The sequence below is a fragment of the Xiphias gladius genome, chromosome 4, assembly GCF_016859285.1.
Source record: "Xiphias gladius isolate SHS-SW01 ecotype Sanya breed wild chromosome 4, ASM1685928v1, whole genome shotgun sequence".
NCBI classification, from domain to species: domain Eukaryota; kingdom Metazoa; phylum Chordata; class Actinopteri; order Istiophoriformes; family Xiphiidae; genus Xiphias; species Xiphias gladius.
Window position 1 is genome coordinate 2,939,014 of NC_053403.1, and position 16,949 is coordinate 2,955,962.

Here is a 16,949-nt window from a genome sequence, read left to right on the forward strand (position 1 = left end):
GTGTGTGTGTGTGTGTGTGAAAGAGGGAGACAGAGCCAGCTGAATGACCTACAGAGAGGACATCATTGCCTGGCACACATCACCCCCCACCTCCACACCCCTACCCCCCACCCCACCCCCACCCCACTCGCACACACACACACACACACACACACACACACACACACACACACACACACACACACGCACACAGATACACACTCCTGCAGTTCCAGCTGTGTGCTGATCTGATCAGGGTTCAGCTGATACCTACCAATTCTCTGGCAGCAACGCGGAGCCACGAACCAGTTGTGGTCTAGTGGCCACGCTGGGTATTGCAGGTCACGTGATACACAATCACAACAAAAGAGACGGCTGTAAAATAAAAAGAATACATTTTTCTGAGGATCACAAATACCCCTCAACTCTTTTGAGCCATTAGATCCAATTAATCGTGTTCTATCATGTAGACTATTGTACTGTAGTTTTTCCTATTAGCCTGATATGTGCCTCAGAGCTCAACTGTTGTCCAAAAACTATTAAACACACATCAGTGAGTCACACTGTTGCACTGGGTGACATGTTCCCTCATCACCATGAACACACACTCATTGTAGTTTATTTAGACTCAGTCCCACACACACACAGCGTCTTGCTGCCCCAGATACTCACTAGAGCACCAAACGTGGATTAATCCGCCGCTGAAAATAGTCCCCAACAAATGCACCATTTCCTCTTGTTTGTCCGATTAAAAACTACAGTCACCAGCAGTTTTAGGAAATTCTTTTTTTCGTCAAAATAAATAACATGTTTGTGAGGTGTTTTTAAAGATTTACGTCTTCAGGAGGAACCAATGCGCTCGGAGCCGAGAGCGACAGACAGAGTAGGGAAGCCAGAACGTATTTACAGACGGACCTTGACCTTGGCTTTATTTTGAAAAGCGTAGTATTTAATTGTAGTATTTATACTGTTGGTGCGGTGAAGGATTTGTACTCTGTTTCCATCGCTGCTGAATAACAGTGTTTATATTTTAAAGGGATAGTTAAGCGTAATTTTACAGATTCATATGCCCTCCATTAAAGATACTTGGCTCAGGGCAGTATAGATATATTATATAAGTATTGAAACAGCTACTCATGCATGAAGGGAGAAAGGAAACATGGAAAAGATGAAAGGTCGGAAGGAAGGAAAGGACAGAAGAAGGGAGGATGGCTCATGTTAAAGCTTCCTTTGCTGCTCTGCCTTATATATCCTGTTCTCTGCATTCTCCCTTTCATTCTCTCTTCTATCTGTCCATCCTGAGACCTTCAATGTATGTATGTGTATGTGTATGTGTGTGTGTGTGTGTGTGTGTGTGTGTGTGTGTGTGTGTGTGTGTGTGTGTGTGTGTGTGTGTGTGTGTGTGTGAGAGAAAGTGAGAGTCAGGAGCAGAATATAAAGCAGGGAAGCGGAGACATCAGCGATACACAGTCATTCCCGCACACACACACACACACACACACACACACAGACACAAACACAGACTGGAGGAGAGGAAGCGAGGAGGGTAGTTACTCGACAGCTTCGCTGGTATAATCTACAGGAATATGTAAAACTTAATCATAATTATCTTGCTTGAGCTCAGGCTCCGCACTCCACAGTCAGGATTTACCGAAAAGGGTCTCAGAGTGTGTGAGAATATGAGGCTATTTAACCCCATATCAGAGATATATGAGGTTATATTGGGTTTAGGGGATTTATATAGAGACATATGGATGTTTATAAGGATGAGGATTTATGTGGCAAACGGTAATTATAATATGAAAAGTTAGTACAAGGGGTAGGTGTTTATGGTGTGTAACAGCATATGGAGATATATGGGGGGTACAGGGATTAGTATAGGGATCTATGGGTGGATATAGGGATGACATGGTGGTATGTAGGGTTATGTAGAGGAGTGTGGTGGAATAGGCGGCACGTGGAGGGCTGTAAATGGGGAAAAATATGGGAAGATATGGGAGGATTTGATATATTAGGTCTATTCGGGCATATAAAATTATGGGAAAAGCATTCAGCACCCATTTTACTTTTTCTGGAACTTTGTTGTCTTAAATTTAAAGTTGCCCCTTGGAGCTTTTTTCTAAACAAACAAAAGCTACAGCATGTTTACATTCAGAGTTACTTATCAAAATGCATTGTTTGTATCCGTGAGGTCCAGCGGACACGTCAAGTGCATTTTCTTCCTTTATAAAACATTTGCAAAGACGATTTTTCTCTCTTTCATGTCTCCTTTTTTTTTTTTTTTGAAACCTGCATTGGTTATATCCATGTTTACCAGCAATTAGTCCTTTTCTCTGTCTCTGTTGGTGCATCGCAGCATACCTTGGCACATCATCGCCACCTGTTGATGGGTAGAATAATGTGAAGCCACTGGCAGGAATGTGTATTGTGTTACCTGCGTGCACGTGCATGTGCGTCCTTGTGTGCTTTTATTTGTGTCTCGGTTATTGTTGTTCGGCCCGACGATTTGGCCTGTGTGAGTGTCGGTAGGTGGAGGAAATTAAGGTACTTGAAAACAGTTAGCGCCCGATTACTGCAAAGTGCGTCAATAATTGCACCTCTTCTCTGAGTCATAACTCAGTCAAATCTGAGCGCACAGATGTGACACACTCATTTTTTGGATTCACCGTGACAGAATCGGCGTGAGGTTATCACTATCTCTGTTGTCCGTCGGGAATAAATGTCCAGAAATCAGATCAGAAATCATGGAAAAAATACACCTCTCACAACTCCAGAACTTGCTTGAGAGTCATCACGTTTCTAAGTTTTCTTCGCTATCACAGTGATCCAGTGATAGCTGTCTGTACACCCGTGGGTGCGCCGCAAACAGGAACTGCTAGTAGCTAATTCGACATACTTTTAACGATGCCAACTGTCGTTCCAAAAATTAGAGCATGATTGCCCCTCAAATAGAAGAAGGGCCGAGAGACACACACACATTACTTGTCAGTAGGATCGATTAATTATTATTATTACTTTCGGTGGGATTTCTGGACAATAAGAAAAATGTAGTACACGACTACATATGTGAGGAGACACACAGATACAGTATAATGGGATGCTTTAGATTGCAATAATAACCCCAATGAGATGAATCACCTGGTGATAAGAGTGCGCTGGGGCATATGGCAGGGTATATTCGGTTATAGTGGTAAAGTATGTTGGTCGGATGTGTTGGTCTTGAATTGAGGTATATGAGGTAAAATGCTGTAATCAGCTCACTGCAGGAGGAAAACTAGTGGAGCTTATTAGCTTCTGCAGAGAGAAGGAGCATCAGTCCGACTCCCTCTCTGTCTCTCTCCCTCTCCCCCCCGTTTGAAACGCAAGACTGCTAATCCTGTGCAGCGAGGAGCTTTAGGCTTTCAGAAACACATACACATTATTGTATTTCTGTCCCTGTGAGGACCCTCGGCTGACGTAGTACACTCTCTAGCCCCTAAACTCAATATTAAAGGAAACCAAATTTTAACACTTACCCTAAAACCGAAGCGAGGACCAGACAAAAACGCCCTCTCTTTAAAGCGGCTATAATCAGTATTTTGAGAAATAGCAATGTGAAAACAAAGGGTTCAATGTGAAAGGGGCCATTTGTAACGATGAGCCTAGAGAGAATTATCAGCTGAACCTGCAGCTCCCCTCGGCTTCACGGGGCTTTGGCAGTGAGTTTCAGCTCAATGTTTATCTGTCCGGACGACGACTTTACTGCTCCGGTTCACTCTCACTGCTCTCATGGCGTCGTGTTCAGCCACAGCAGGCAGATGTTTTCAGAGAAACAGCTGTAAAAAGCCACTGCGCACTACCTGCTCAGCAGCAAACAGCAGACAGACCCAGCCAGAGACCAGCTGGTGAACACGGCGGAGCATTTAGCAGCTAAAGAGCCGGATATTTCCATCAGGAGTTGGTGGAGACCAAAAACAGAGCTAAAAGAGAGGGAGTACTGGACTACATTCATCAGGTGGACACAAACAACAGATCCAAATGAAGGATAATGTTGCTGGATGTGTTAATAAGCAAATGTTTGCTGACGCGTTTGACACATAAACTTAAAAGCAGATGATACGTCAGTGCTGTGTTCTTGTTTCCGGTGCACAGAAGTGGCCAAAAAATAATCAGTTATGTCATGTTTAAGGTCTAAAACTGAAATAGGTCCTCGTAAATATAGAAGCACAAGATCACACACACACACACACACTGCCTGGCTGGAGTTGCTGTCACTGCCTGCTTTGCTGGGATGAAAAATATGAGACCGCACAAACACACCAGCTGGAAGCCTCTCATTGTCTCCAGAGTGTGTGTGTGTGTGTGTGTGTGTGTGTGTGTGTGTGTGTGTGTGTGTGTGTGTGTGTGTGTGTGTGTGTGTGTTCTGTTAAAGTGTCCCTGAGCAAGGCACTTACTCCGTGTTTGTTCATGCACGTATGATGTGATTGATTTCCATCTCTGCGTGTCTTCTCTCATCCTCACTTCTCCTCAGATTCATTTGTGTGTGTGTGTGTGTGTGTGTGTGTGTGTGTGTGTGTGTGTGTGTGTGTGTGTGTGTGTGTGTGTGTGTGTGTGTGTGTGTGTGTGTGTGTGTGTGTGTGCGTGTGTGTGTGGCTGCTGATGGTGTGTGTGTACTGAGTCCCAGAAGCGTTGGGCGGCTCGAAACGAACACAACAACAAAAACATTATTCATTTTATTTATGCCTGCAAATGCGGAGAAATATGAATAAAAACCTTTTTTAATTTAAGGTTTGTCGTGTTAGTTTTTTTGAAATGTAATTTAAAATCCTCCAGATTTATTTGTGAGGTCCAACCTGATTTGATTTAGTGGTGCATTTAGAACTAGGTTACGTTTGAGCTGACACATTATCTGCGTGTTCACATATCGTCATGTGAACGCTGTTGAAGCTGTTGATTACGTGCTACGCAGACGTGTAAACAACCTGAGCCCTAAGATGAGAATCTTCTCTTTGTGCACAAGCCTGAAAATGACACAGACAAAATAAAAATGGTTACCGCTCTTGACCCCCCTCCGGTCACTTTGGAGTGAGAATTAGTCCAATACATGGTAAAGATGTATCTTCTTTTCTCGCCTATTTAAAAAAAATCTTTTTAGTTCTACTCTTTTGTTTTGTACGCGCTCCCTTTACAAAATAAGCGCATTTCGCGGCAGCAATAATGGGATCTCCCACTGATAAAATTATGAGGCGTTAGGCTTTTAAAGAACGTATACGTCCTAAATAAAGTAACAAACCTGCTCCTGGCTCACAATCGGACAACTGCTTGTTACTGTAAGAGGTTAGACTTTCAGCCCAATTTAGACCAGGTTCGACCAGGATGTCGTGGGTGTCGTTTCACTTGCAAATAATCACCTCAGTGTTTTATTGGGAATGTTTAAATCTCCACCAACCAGTCTGCAAACAGAGAGTTCGAATTCTTAAAGAATAATTCCAGTTTAATACGACTTGGGTCATTTCTGTGTTGATAATGACATTGTTCTTGGTGGACGGATGGACGATTTTTTTTTTTTTTTTTCTCCATACGTAAAAGGAAATATATCATGAATAGTATTACAAATCAGAATGTCAGAAGTAAACAAAGAATTGAATGAACAGAGTAAATTAAGTCATCATTACCGTCACTCACACTTGGCATTTCGGTCATTTTACTAAACATAGGAATCTAATATCGCGCACCACAAAAACAAACTGTAAAACATTCAAACGAGCCACGAAGGCTCCATACCCATGGAATATTAACCAAATAAAATAAACAACGAGGTTGAAAGGTCCATCTTTTAACTCACACCAGCTCTCTCTGCTCTGCATACACACAATGGTTTGGAGGGAAACGGGATTTGTAACAACGAGCACCCGGTTTTCGCGGCGCGTTGACATTTCAGCTGCACTCACTTTCAGATTTTACATTCAAAACATATGTTCAGCTTATAAAATATGATACATCATTATAGATGAAAGGCCCTGCATACCACCACCGGTGTTTTGAAGTTATGTGTCTCTGTAGACCTGCTCAGGCTGGAGTTGTGTAATGTCACGATTCCTGCCCGGGTCCGTTTATGTCGCATGTTGTGCCTCTGTCTCCGCCTTCCGCCGCACTCTCACTTCCGCGGGCACCCGCATTCTTCTCGATGCCCCCGGACTTTCCCTCCAGTTCCTCCCCACCCACTCACGCACCTGTTCCCAGTTCCCCCATTATTCCAGCCTGTACTTCTTCCAGTCAGTTACACCCACTCCCTGCCAGATTGTTGTGTGTCTCTCGCGCTGTTCACGCTGTTGTGGCTTGTCTGTTCTATTGTTTCTGTTAACAGAGCCCGTTCCTGTACCTGACTGCCAGTATATGCCTATAAGCCCTTTGCCATCACCGTTTCTTTGATTAAAGCTACTTCGCCGCAGCTGCCTGCCCACCTGTGTGTCTACGTTTGGATCCTCTTTGCCGGTGCCTTTTACGCTCATTTGTGTCACCATTTAGTAATAAGAATGATGAAGTTGTAACTCGTCCTGGAACAAAACTAAAAAACGAAACAAAAGAACGAACTTTTGGGGCTCCATAATTTAACAATCTGAAAGGGGCCATTTTCAAGTACATTTTGTTTATAATACTTGTGCCCTTTAACTCAAGCACAATTTTTTGTGGGCTTTTTTTTTGTTGTTGTCGTCTTTTTACAATGTGGTGTTGCTAGTTAAGTAAAAACATCTGAGTCTTCCTCCCACCACCGATAACTGATTAAATAATAAAATCCAAGTTGTAACACACCAGAATTTCCTTAAACTCTGTGGGTATAAACAGCAAATTTACATGGTGTCATATTATTGATTGAACCGTTGAACCGATGAAAGTAATCAATAACAAACTTGTGTGTTAAAGCAGATAATATTAAGGATTAACAGTCGCCGCATCTGCTCTTTTGTGTTTCAGTCTCAGTCTGAGTTTTCCTCTGCCACAGCTCTCTGGCTCTGCGTCTGGAAAGATGCAGGAGGGCAAAGTGCAGCGCTCGCCGCCCATGCATTCAATCGGGGGGAGTGCTCGGCGGCAGCCATCTTTACGTTCTTATCTCCCTCCCATACGCCCCCCCGCAGGCCAGGCTCAGCCCTGCTGTAATTGACTTTCTCCCACTGAGCCCAGTGGAGGCTTCAGGCTGCAGAGCTGCACAGAAAAACCTATTACACACTGCTGCACACCTACACACTGCAGACCTATAGAGAGAGGGATGAGGGAGTGTGTCTCTGAATTCATCCAGAGAAGTCGACAGCATGTGTCTATTGGTTCAGATCCAAACAGGTAGGAACGACAGAAATCTGATTAACCAGCTCAGATCAGCGTGAGGATGATGGATCTGTGTGTGTGTGTGTGTGTGTGTGTGTGTGTGTAAGGGTAAGAAAGTGTGAATCTTTTCAGACAAAACCAACCTGCAGAAGCTTGAAACTTGCTCAAGTTTCTGTAATCTATCACAGTAAACATGATGCCTGCCTTTATGACAGAGTTTTATCAGGAGAAATACGCTGCACTGCAGCCAACAGCCAAGGCCACCCTGAAGAGGAAGACAAGGTCACCTTCTTCTAGTGTACCTCTGTAGTTATGGTTCCGGTTTAAACTAATTTACAAAAAAATGGCACAATAAAATGCCGAACAGTGTATGTTTCTATCAGACACTCGTATGTGGTTATAATCTTAAGTGAGGACGAGTCAGGAAGACGTGGTGACAAAGCATTTAACTGAATTAATTTGTTTACATTTACCCTGTGGAGTTTTCTTCAGCTGCGACTGACCCCCCCCAGGCAGTGTTCATTGGTTGGTCGTCGTACTGATAGTCAGTCGTCCTACTGACTTTGTAGATCCTCTGTCTTTTCGTCCAGCACCATCAACAGATGGAAATTTCCATTTGTCCAATACTTTGGTTTATGACCAAATACCTGCAAAACCAACGTCATTCCCATCAGCCTCTGCTGTGCTTAGTCTTTAGTGCTTATTGGCAAATTTTAGCATGCTAACACAAACATGGTAAACTTTATTGTGGGTGGCAAACAAACATACTTGCAATGGATCCACGGAAAAGGAAGGAAAAAGATTTCTTCAGTTTGGGAACACTTCGATCTTTTTCACCCAGTAATTGGGCGGCTCGAGGATCCACTGAAATATAGGGAAAGACAGAAATTAATTTATCCACACCTTCACAAGCTGGTAATGGGGTTTCTGTGTACCCCAACCCTGATCTGTGATCCCCAACCCTGCGAAAGATTGTTCTCAAAGGCAGGGGAGATCATTTCGCCTAACGAGAAGCATCAAGAAAAGAGCCCCTTTCTGGAACCACTTTGCTGGAATGGTTCAGTGCTTCATAAAGCTTCATCTCACCATCATCAGAAATAACAGAATAATGTGCTGATGGAGTCAAACCGCAACTTTTAAAAAATGCTGCTAATTCTGTATTCAGAAATTGTGCCGAGAAGATTTAAATTTTTTTTCTTTTCTAAACTGCCTCACAGCTGTGCACCATTATTATTTGTTTTTGTTTTTTTCCGGCTAGGCCTTCTGTTGTGTGTTTGGGGAAGCGTTGTGCTTCGCTGTCAGCTACTGTCATTTTTAATACTTCTTCTAGGAGTTGCCAAAGTCATAAATTTTCCGAACCTTTAAAACCACATAGGGGGCTTTAACATTATGAGATTTAGAGACATTTCTGCACTTACTATCACTGTGTGTAGTTTGATGCAGATTCAGGTTTTGAAAAATTCTCAACATTTTCTTTTCATAGAATAAAGCCAAAATGAATAATAATTATAATAATAAAAACAACATAGTGAATATTCTGGAAATATCAAATTTCTTCTAAAGTATACATAAAAAATTGCAGATTTATGTTTCATTTTATATCTATTTTTAATTTAGTAAAATTATCATCTTTATCACTACTCCCGGATGTTTTTGACTGAGTAGAAAACAGTTCTCGAGTTTACGGACTTAAATCTGTAATTGCAATATTAAAAACTGAAGTCGAAAGAAGTAAAGATAAAGAGTGATACACACACACACACACACACACACACACACACACACACACATATATATATATATATATATATATATATATACACACACATACATATATATACACACATATATACACACACATATATATATATATACACACATACATATATATACACACACATATATATACACACACATATATATATATATATATATATATATATATATATATATATATATATATATATATATATATTTATACACATATTTATATATATATATATATATTTATATATATATACACATATACACATATATACACACACACATGTATATATATATATACACATATATGTATATACATACATGGAGAGAGAGAGACCTACGTGTTTCTTTTCTATGTCTCAATATTTTATTAAAGGAGAGACTCTAACTAGGTCAGCCTGTTCAAACTAAGCTCGCTCTACCACTCTCTCTCTGTCTCTTTGTCCTCAGTTCACTCCTGTCTACTGTCAAAGCGGAGAGACAAAATGAAGACGAGACAGAGAGAGAGGTGGAAGAGGAGAGGAACGGAGGGATGATTGAATGGAAAGAGAGACAGAGAGATGGAGAGAATAAGAGGGATTGAGCAGAAGGAAAAGGAAGCCAGATGAGTGGAGGATCGATGGACCGAGGGATGAAAGATGGATGAGGGAAGGAAGCAGGAAAGGAAATTAGGATATGATGGAAGGAAAGAAGGGAGGGAGGGGGAGAGAGAAAAGAGGGAAAGGTTAGAAAAACAGGAAAGCTGAGAAGTGTGAGGAGGTGGATGGTAGGATTCACCAAATCAAAGGAGGGAAAAACTGAGTAGCAGAGCAAAAGATCAAGGGAAGGAGTCAGAAAGTACTCAGACATCTTCACATTTTGTGTACTTTATTTTGTTATAGATTTAATTGTCAGTGGATGCAATTGCCATGTTTGACCTTAACTCTATACTTAATGACAAAATAAAAACATGTTTTTAGTTCATTTGAGAAAATGTATTAATAATTATATAAAAAAACGGAAATCTCTCATTTACAAAAGTATTAGACCCTTAATTCAGTACTTTGTAAAGGCCCCATTCGCAGCAGTCACCACTTTGAGTCTTCATAGGTGAGTCTCGACAAGCTTTGAACTCAGTTCAGTTTCTGGCAGTTCATACCATTCTTCCTGGCAGATCCTCTCAAGCTCCTTCATATTGGACGGGGCGCATCCGACAAAACCAACAGATGATGGATGTTTTATTTGGTTTAAGTCTGGGCATTGGCCGGGCCACTCAACGTCAGTCAAAGACTTGTCCCGAAGCCGCTCCAGCGTTGTCTTGGCTGAATGCTTTGGGTCAATGTCGTGTTGAACCGTCACCTCAGTCTCGGGTCGCTGCCACCACCAAACTTCACCGTAGGGCTGCTGTTAGCCAGGTGAAGAGCAGTGCCTGGTGTTCACCAGAAACAGTGTTTGGAGTTCTGCCCAAAGGGTTCAATTTTTGTCTCATCAGACCAGAGAATCTTTTTCCTCAAGCTCTCAGTCCTTTCATTGCTGTTTGGCAAACTCCAAGCGGGCTGTCATCTGCCTTTTACTCAAAGAGGCTTCCATCTAGCCACTCGACCATGAAGATCTGATTGATGGAGAAGTGCTGAGATGGTTGTCCTTCCAGCAAGTTCTCCCGTCTCCACAGACGACTTCTGAAGCTCTGTTACAGGGACCGTTGGGATTTTTGGTCACCTCCTTGAGCAAGGACCTTCTTGCCTTGTTAATCAGTTTGGCCGGTCGCCCTACTCTAGGAAGAGTCCTGGTGGGTCCAAACATAGAAATGGTTTTATACCCTTGCACTGATCTATGCCGCACCATTATTGTGGAGGTCTACAGAGAGTTCCTTGGACTTCATGGCTTGGTCTTTGTCCTGACATGCAGTGGGAATTGCGGCACCTAACGGTTGCACCTATTCTTACACTTAAATGAAACAATGCTCCGTTCTTCCTGAAAAGCGTTGAAATTAAAAGCTCTTTTGTCATGTATGTCTTTAGTTTGCCATAGAATAATAAGAGAAGCTGTGAAAAGAGCTGAATTCTTGCTTATTTTAATAAGATCTTCTAAAATGGCTTGGACAAGTGGTGATAAATAAGTGGATTGTAGTGATATTTCCAGCAGACAATTGTCTTTAATTATTACCTCAGGTGTCCTCAATCTTATAATCAGTCATTCGGCCTATTTCAATGGAGAAAAGTCCTCATTGGGCTGTTTGGGATCATTCTGTACCACACTGAACATGTACAGGAGAGAGAAAAGAAGAGAGTTGTCTGAGAAATAAGGAAGCAAATATTTGCCAGGCATGGTCAAGATAAAGGCTTCAAGACCATCTCCAATCAGATTGATGTTCCTGTGACGACAGTCGCTAATATTATTAAGAAGTTTAATGTCTATGGGCCCGTAGCCCACATCCCTGGACATGGCCACAGGAGGAAAAGATTAAAAAGAAGGACAGTTTGAATGGTAGAAAAAGAACCAAGGAAAACGTTAAAACCGTTACAAGCTGACCTCAAAGATCAAGGTGCATCAGTGTCCAGTTGCACCATATGTCACTTTCTGAATTAAAGCGGACCCCAAGGATGACCCCACTTTCGAAAGAGAAACGGGAGTTTGCTAAAACGCATGTCGACAAGCAGCAATGTTGCCGGGAAAATGTCCTTTGGACAGATGGAACAAAATTAAAGCTTTTTGGTCACATCAGCTATATGTTAACAGAAGAAAAAACGAAGCTTTCAAAGCAAAGAACGCCAATCCCCACTGTGAAACGTGGAGGAGTCTCAGTTATGTTATGGGACTTCTTTGCTGCGTCTGGCACAGGGTTCCTTCAGCCTCTGCAGGGCACAATGAAATCAGAAGATTACTGCCCAGTGTCAGGGAGCTCCGTCTCAGCTGCAGGTCATGGCTCCTCCAACAGGATAATGACCCAGTGAGTGGCTGTGAGTCCGGATCTAAATCAATTTGAACATCTGTGGAAGGATCTGGAACTTGCAGATGGCACCCATCAGACCCGACAGAACTGGAGCAGTTTGCTCGGGAAGAGAGGACCAAACTATCAGTTGAGAAGTGTGGATGTGCCATTCAGAGTTACAAAAAGCGCTTGATTGCAGTGATTGCCTCAAAAGGGTGTGCCACAAATTACCAGGTTAAGGGTCCCAATATTTTCATCCATGCCATTTTCATTTATTGTATTATTTAAAATAATATGTCACATTGAAAATCAAATCAGCGTGTCTGTTTTATTAAACATGGAACAGAGAAAAGCGGATGCCAATAACTTTTGTCTGTTTCTACTTATTTCAGAGAAAAGTGTGTGTTTTCTTTTTTGGACTAGAAGGGTACCAACATCTTTCGCCACGTCCGTACACAGGTATGTGCCTTTTTCTAAACTATGTCCAGTTGATTCAATATGCTACAGGGGGACTCCAGTCAAGTGCCTCGAGGATAACTAAAGCAAACAGGAAGCGCCTGACCACAATTAACACAGTTCTTATAAAGTAAAAGCCTGCGACTAAATATTTTGGAAGGATAAGCAAAAATTGCTTTACGTCCACTCAACAACAACATGCTCTGTTAGAATGGTGTAAAAGGTGCACGTTGCCCGAACTCCGGCTTGAACAGACGACCTACGGGGTTGTTTGGCTTTTACATAAGGACAGTCTCAAACTTAAAACTTGGGACCTTCTGCATTTCTGTACCCTTCAAACACAGCAATAACCCCCGTCACCCCCCCATAGGTACATCGACACGGACTCTTTAAAGGTTTTACAATGAAAACCACTGAAGAGTACGTTTTGGACACGTGCATAAGGAAATGAAGTCTTTCCCGCTGTCGCCTTTTCAGTGACCTACATCTAATCCTTCTCAGTTTTTAAAGTGCGGTGGAAAAGCCGGGCAGGACCGACCACCTTTGCCTCCCCACGGGTTCTCAAAGGAATTCAGGTTGTGGGGAGCTCCGTGTTGCGGTTCATGAAGTCTCGTAGTGGACTTCACGAGCCGTAACAGCTATCAGGGAGCGAAAAAGACGAAACAAGGGTCGTGCAGGTGGAGGATAAACACCAGCCAGAGCCAAATTTCACAACCTGGCAACCCGCAAATTATTCTAATTAAGGGCTTGTTACTAATAAAGCATCAGAAAATGATTTGACACTGGTAGGTTGCTACTGTTAATAATGAAGTAAAAGTCTAAATAGGAGTCGAACTCTTTTGTTCACACAAAGCTGAACAAAGGGAATTACACATTGACGCATTTCAACGCCTATAGAGGCTTTAACGTGTGTGTGTGTGTGTGTGTGAGAGAGAGAGAGAGAGACAGAGACAGATCTAGTCTGCGGGTTGGAAAATCAAAACAACACCCAGAGACTCACTGCAGGGCTGACACACGCGCACACGCGCGCGCACACACACAGTCTACACGCTTGGAATTCATTGGGGCCGTGGGGGTGTGGGGGGGGGTGGGGGGGGGGGGTAGAGAGAGGCAGTCAATGCATTGCCACCCTTGGAGCCTGCAAGTGCGCGCCCCCGCTGCCTCTCCATCGGTTCGGGCGCGTCGCCGGGTTTGCGTGCGCGTCCCAGAGAAATAAAGAAAAAGAGGAAAAGGAAGAGGAGGAAGGACAGAGAGAGAGAGAGAGAGAGAGAGAGAGAGGTAATTCTTCTTCTTCTTCTTCTACTGCTGCAGTGTCTGATTCTCCGTCCACCACCTTCATCATCATCAGCATCATCATCCTATCCTCCCTCCCGTCTGTCTGTCTGCCCCCCCCCCTCCCACCTCTCCTCCTCACCCACCCCCCCACCCCCCCCCCTGTCGTCGACCTCCTCCTCCTCCTCCCCCATCACGCTCTCCGCCACTGAAGGCATGGCCAGATATCACAGCGACAAAAGAGAGCGAGAGGGGTAGAGAGACCTCGACGGAGACCGAGAGAGGGGAAGAGAGAGAGAGTGAGCGAAGGAGGCTGCAGACTTTCCGACCAGAGAGGAAGGGGAGAGGAGGAAGAAGAGACAGATAGAGGAGTCTCCATCTTTGCCGTTTCAGTATGTTTCCTTTCTTTTAATATTCCTATCTCATTCTGAGGCTTTTGACGCTCTTTGTGCGCGTTCTCACGCGCCCTCGCCGCCGCTCCGTTTGCCGCCACGTCGCTCCTGCGATGCCCCTCTGGCGTGTCAGTCATGCTTCCGTTGTCTCGGGGCTCAGCGTCGGTGGCAGCCTTCCGTCAATGTCCCGGCCGCGGTCCCGGGGCTCCGCCGTGCGCCCCCGCCCCCCCCCGGACATTTGTCTGCCGGTGAAATTCCCGTCATGCCCCCGTAGAGTGTCGGTCATGCTCCGACTGGCTCGAGGCGACAGCGCTGCGTGTTGCCCTCGGAATAGTTGTATATTTCTGTTGTGTCATTGTGCGGTGTTTCCGTGGAGCCTCCACGGTGCTCGCTCGCACCTTGTTCTGCCTTTTCCCAGAGTGAGTTTACAGCCTCACCTCCTCCGTAGTTAAATGTCCGCCCGATAATAACCAGCTTTCCGGGGGGTGAGCTCTAGTGGCTTCAGTGACCTCACGGCACCTTTCGGTTATGTGTGCGCTCACGTTTCATCCTGACAGTCGTTTGTAATTTCCGTGTTTATTACCCGTGATACCTGGGGACCTGTAATATACTATGATATGTGATGTTTCCGTGTTTTTCCCTCGCAGGGTGCCGTGACGCCCGTGTTGCTCTCCGTACTGCATGTGTAGACCTCGATAGGATATGATAATTCAGGCTGGGGCCAAGTGTGTGTGTGTACGACATCTTTATATTCCAACAGGGTGTCGGGAGTGTGTCAGTGTTCCTGTAAAACTGCTCTAATGCCTCCACAGTGAGCTGAAGTGTGTCTGTGATACTAATGAGTGAGCCTGCAGTGACTTTATGGCACCTTTTTGTCAAGTTTATCCCCTGCGCGTTCACCAGAATGTTTGTTGTATACATGCGGCATCTTTATCAGTATCTCAGTATCATGGTACGTGTGTCATATTTCCATCCTGCTAAATTCTCAAAACTTGAAATTTGACTTCTGCTCCACTAAGATGTCAGTGAGGAGTAAAAACAGCGGCACGTACACGTCTTAAACTTCAAACTCAAACTACTTGCCTTTCTTTTGGTCATTTCCCAAGGTGATGATCTTCTGGACTGAAGTCTCGCTCTGTCTCTCTTTTTAATCTTGTTTGTATAAAGAATGGTTCGGGGGGCATCCCTGAAAATGAGGCCTGAGACTGCAGTGCTGAGAATGATCCCCAAGGACTGTAGACATCCAGACCTATTGAGTATTCGGTCACGGCACAGGAATGTAGCCTATAACTAGGCACTGGCTCGGCGAGGACACACCTGCCGCAGGAGAATGGGCGAGCGTATCAGAGGAAGTGTATGAAATTGAAGCAATTACCTGCAAGCTAAGGACAAAAGTGTTTGAAGAAGAAAAAAAAAAAAAAGGTACCCACTCATTAGAAGTAATGTCATAGTCCCATGAAACAAACAAAATGAAACAGAAAAGTGAATGCAACTCGGTTATTACGAATCTTATCTTATACTCCTTTTATTTGTTAAGTTTATTTTATTTTATTTTTCCCCCATTTTTTTTGTTTCCTCTCTCTTTCTGCAGCTGCAGTTCTAAGTCTCATTTTTGCGAAGCACTGTGAGTGAATCCAAAGGAATAAATAATACGAGCGCAGAGAGACTTTCCCCCCTTCAGCAGATAAATGTGAAAAACAACAAACTCTGCATGCATATGTCATTCTGCACAGTGAAGCTCAGACAACCGAGTGAGCAATAAGCGAAACTTCCGGTAGGTTATAATAAAATTATCAAGTTTAACTTCAACTCCAACGCCTGGAGACTTCCTTTTGGACTTTGACTGTGCAGACTTGACCCCCCCCCCCCAAACCACCGAGGGGGAGTGTTGTCTGGAGCGCTCGTGTCTGAAAACAAGTTCATGTATTGGATTCAGCCTAAAACGTCTTGAGCGTGGTGAGCCACCTGACCGTCAGTAAGTTGGACTTGAGCAGGTTTGGGCTTAGGCAGAGCAGCTCCGCGTGAATTTTTAAACCGGGCTCGAAGGACCAAAAGATCCAGACTCGTGTCAGTTCATCGACGGTCCAATCTGGACGCACAAAGAACGGGACCGAACTTGTCCTGATGTGCTTTTGAATTAACGATTGAAACTTTACTGCAGTATTTCTGTGGACTCTCTGAGGTCCGTGCGTAGATACACCAGAACGGGATGGAGAGAAAAGACCGGGTGGTTTTTACCGCGGGATGAGTTTGTGCGGACACTTTCTTCTCGACGCTTTACTCCTCTGTAGCACTTCCTCGCTTTCTTTGTTTTGAGGCCAGATTTCGTTTCTCGTGTTCTGTCAACAAGAGGTTTTTATTTCTTGTTGGATTTCAAAGTGGGCATAATGACTTTTTTTTTTTGTTTTGTTAGACTAAGGGATTTGATGTGGATCGTCTTTGCCAGCAGCTTATTACGAACCATAGCTACTTTTTATTCGCTTGGCGACCTCTAGTTGCCAGAGCAGTTAAGACGGGAGGACATCAGGTGACGTAGCATAAAGAGTGACGAGGTCTACATTAGGAGGAAGGTTGGATTGGATGCACTGGTCCAGAAAAACGCAGGACTTTCACAAAGGAGACGGTGTTTGTTTCCCAGTGTGAAACTTTGTCCTAACTAGTCGGCGTTGTTTCTTCTATCCACAACGTGACCGCGAAGGTCCGGTGCGCCCGCTGCTGGTGCGCTCCTCTGGATCGTATCCCGGGGTAGGGACGGGCGACCTATTTGGTCATTTAGGTCGGAGTAGTTGTTGGATGTCGGGTGTTTGAGTCTCGGGTCTTGGAACTGATTGGTCATGGTATTATGCAAGTTAGTTAATCAAACTAGAAGGTGA

At 43.9% G+C, this 16,949-nt stretch overlaps 1 protein-coding gene across 1 annotated transcript in view; it reads left to right on the forward strand.

The window, feature by feature from the left end:
* The first annotated feature begins 13,959 nt into the window (after positions 1-13,959).
* Positions 13,960-16,949, forward strand: part of myt1la (myelin transcription factor 1-like, a) — a 75,787-nt gene continuing 72,797 nt past the window's right edge. The window contains exon 1 of the mRNA XM_040125993.1: positions 13,960-14,076. The gene's annotated coding sequence lies outside the window, so the exon portion shown is untranslated. The remainder of the gene's footprint in view (positions 14,077-16,949) is intronic.